This window comes from Strongylocentrotus purpuratus, unplaced genomic scaffold, assembly GCF_000002235.5.
Source record: "Strongylocentrotus purpuratus isolate Spur 01 unplaced genomic scaffold, Spur_5.0 spur5_scaffold_2, whole genome shotgun sequence".
Classification (NCBI taxonomy): Eukaryota; Metazoa; Echinodermata; class Echinoidea; order Camarodonta; family Strongylocentrotidae; genus Strongylocentrotus; species Strongylocentrotus purpuratus.
The window spans coordinates 2,168,083-2,172,126 of record NW_022145605.1 but is presented as its reverse complement, the minus strand read 5'-3'; positions in this window follow the sequence as shown (position 1 = coordinate 2,172,126).

Here is a 4,044-nt window from a genome sequence, read left to right as displayed (position 1 = left end):
TCCCTCAGCGAAATATTGTGTAGGTGTGATTATTATTGGGTCGAAAGAAATTCAGCACTTTTTCTTTCCCTTGTTTGCAAATTACTCGTTCCATTTTCTATCTTGATTTTCAGAAAGTAATCTGAGGACTGCAAGCATATTAACTTTATTTTTATGATGTACATGTAGCCCTCTTTTATCTAAATCACGTTTATACAGTGTATTTTCATTTCTTATATTACTAATAATTTTTTATCTCAATTATATTGTTATAATTACTATTATTGCAATTATTGTAATACATTTCTATTGAAAATAAAAAAAACCAGGTCTGCTTAAAGCACAAGGCCACCAAATAACAGGCAATTATCAAGTCATTTTATCAATTAATTAGGTCAGGCAAACTTGGAAAATTATTGAAACTATCAATATTCATCTATCACATCCATAACACAACAACAAACCTGTAACTCATCAAATCATCTGCTAACATCAATAGAGTAACTTTATAGCTCCTAGAAGATGAAAGGATACATTTTAGCTCATTACTTCCTCTATCTTTAGATTACTCTAAGAATAATTACATGTTTATTTGGTCTTGTATGCCATGGTTGTATACACAATGTTCAATTTATGTTGGTGTTTTTGTATACAACATGAATGTGAAGCCGGAAGGAAAGCTAAACGAGCTTGGGACAAGTGTTGATAAAAGCGATGGGGAACGTATGAGTTATGAACGGGAGAGTGTTTTGATGTAGGGATTGTCATTAATCTTCCAGGGGGCACAGGGATAAATAAGGAGTTGGCGTGAAGCTTAACGGTGGCCTCAAGAAGAATTATAGAAGATGCTTTGATCTATAGCTAGTCAGCTACAACTGTAATTCCTTCGGGAAATTGTTCTTGAGAGATTCAACATAGGCCTATTTTTAATTTGTAATGGTGTATAAATTATTCTGGACTCGGACTCTGAGTTTGGACTTTGATCTAGGGCTTGGGACTTAGCTATGGACTACAAATACTGTAGGACTCTGGACTTTGACTTTTGACTTTTTCACCTGCCTGCAAGAATGCTGTAACAGCTATGTATTTTCAATGGCAGGAATTACCTACTTGCGGACAGTCAATGAGTCTTACACTCTGGACTTGGGCAGGGTTCAGTCCATTTATCAACCTGCTGAAACAAAATTGTGTTTCAAGAGATTTAAAAAAAAGGCTTATTTGGGCTTTTAACAGAATTTCAGGAGCAAGGCATCCCAGTCCCTGTCTATTTTCTTTCCAATAATAGACTGTTGTCCATAATGTTTGGATAATTTTTCTCACCTCTTTTCTTGAAATGATTGTGACAATATGGTTCATTCTGGATAGGCATGGTATCTATTCAGAACTTTATTGATCAATTCTGAGACTCTTTAGATAAAGTATCAATAAACTACTGAGAAGATATAAACTTTATCTATAAAACAAGAATAATCCATATTGTAACAACCACATCATGGATTGAGGCAAACATATTTATATCAACTTTTAGGGCATCAATCAATATTGTCTCCTGAGTGCAAGAAACATTATGTCAAGACCTGGTTTTTTGCAGGAGTAATATATATATAGCCTTGGCTCTAAGGGGACGATGGAAGATAAATCCAATTTTGTGATCTCCGGAACTGATAAAATTGATACAGAATTGTCATTAGTTTGTAAGGATGGAGGCCTTGAGTGTAATGAGGAATAGGTGTTTGGTTAATGAGAACCCAAAGGACGATGTGAATGTGTATGGTGGCCAATAAAAACCTTGATGATACAAAATGTATATCTCTATGGGGGATTAGAACTGAATATTAAAGTAGGTGCCAGGAGATGTTGATTTGAGAGCAAGCAATTTGTCTGATTAGAGGCACAGTGACTTTGGAAGGTGTGCTGAAGAAGAAGGATTGAAGATGGAAAAAATACATGTATATGGAGAGGAAAAGAGAGAGAGAGAGAGAGGGGGGGGGGGGGGGAGGGTAGGTGTGAAGTTTTTAACACATAGTTAAGAACTTCTGGGTCTCAATAGATTATATAATCTTGTTCTAATCACGTTTTGGAGGATATTGTATTCTTGTAATACATGTAAAGATATTGTGCTGTTTCCATTGCTGCATTGATATAATTTTCCAACAGCTGGGGGGTGTTTCACAAAGTCAAACTTAACTCTTAGTTGGACTTAAACATTATGGAGAGCCATTTGTAGCCTTAAAATAAAATATATTCAAAAGCAAAAAATCAAGTATTTTAGACTTTTCATACATTCCACGTCAAGAACATGACATCTCCTTGATAATAGAAAATATGAATGATTTGAATCAACATTTTATGCCTTTTAAAATAAGTTTTACAAAATATTTTCAGAGATGCTAACGGCTTTCCATAATTGGTTAGCTACAATCAAACTGGTCTTAGTGGCCACCTCTCTATAAAGGCCACCTGTCTACAGTGGCCCTGTATTGTGTATCCCTTGAGAAAGAAATGTTTATTGTAGAACCTGTCTAGAAAGGCCACCTGTCTAGAAAGGCCACCTGTCTAGAAAGGCCACCTGTCTATACAGTGGCCCTGTATTGTGTATCCCTTGAGAAAGAATGTTCATTGTAGAACCTGTCTAGAAAGGCACCTGTCTAGAAAGGCCACCTGTCTAGAAAGGCCACCTGTCTAGAAAGGCCATCTGTCTAGAAAGGCCACCTGTCTATACAGTGGCCACACTTTCTGTTCCCTTGGGTGACCATAATAGACAGGTTTGACCATATTGCCTCTAGTACATAGTAGGGTAATACACCACAGCATGCCACCCTGTTTCCACTTCTTTAAAATCTACTGTACATAAGAATTCCAAAGCATTGTGCGTGTACATTTTTTGAACTCTGTTACTATGTTTATAGTGTTGAAATCGTGCACTATTCACGGCAAAGCTCTGCCAACAACAGGCTAAATTACCCTTGACTGTAATGTAAATAGTGAGATTTAAAAAGAAGAGATTTGCTTCATTCGCTACGAATTTCCCTTTTAATTCTTTCTTTACCTATTCAGTAAAACTGACATCTTACTATGGCATCTGCTGAGTCATACAGGCAATGAATATTATCAGCTTGGAGCTGCAGGGGCATTCATTCATATGCTATTAACACAGAGTTTATGCCTTGTGACTCCAAACAAATGGTATATCCATGTACACAGAGTTAATGCCCTTATGAAATTTACACGTGATATCGTCAGTTTGGAGCCAGAAGGATGATAACTTATGTTTGTTAATACAGAGTTAAAGCTCTTCTGGCTGTAAACTGACGATAGATGGGTCAATGTAACAAAAAGAGCTCAGATTTAGACATACATGTAAGCAGTGGCTTGAAAACTGAAGGAGAGGGATTGATACCAGAGGGACCCGTCTTGTAAAATTAAAGTGTATTTACGCACAACATTCGGATGAACCGCATGAGTTGTAACCTAGATATTATGTACGTCAAAGGAATAAGGTTTGAGGGGAGAATAGACTGTGAACATGGTCTTGTAAAATTAAATTGTATTCAAGCACAACATTCGGATGAACCGCATGAGTTGTAACCTAGATATTATGTACGTCAAAGGAATAAGGTTTGAGGGGAGAATAGACTGTGAACATGGTCTTGTAAAATTAAATTGTATTCAAGCACAACATTCGGATGAACCGCATGAGTTGTAACCTAGATATTATGTACGTCAAAGGAATAAGGTTTGGGGGAGAATAGACTGTGAACATGGTCTTGTAAAATTAAATTGTATTCAAGCACAACATTTGGATGTACCGCATGAGTTGTAACCTAGATATTATGTACGTCAAAGGAATAAGGTTTGAGGGGAAATAGACTGTGAACATGGTCTTGTAAAATTAAATTGTATTCAAGCACAACATTTGGATGTACCGCATGAGTTGTAACCTAGATATTATGTACGTCAAAGGAATAAGGTTTGAGGGGAGAATAGACTGTGAACATGGTCTTGTAAAATTAAATTGTATTCAAGCACAACATTCGAATGTACCGCATGACTTGTGACCTAGTT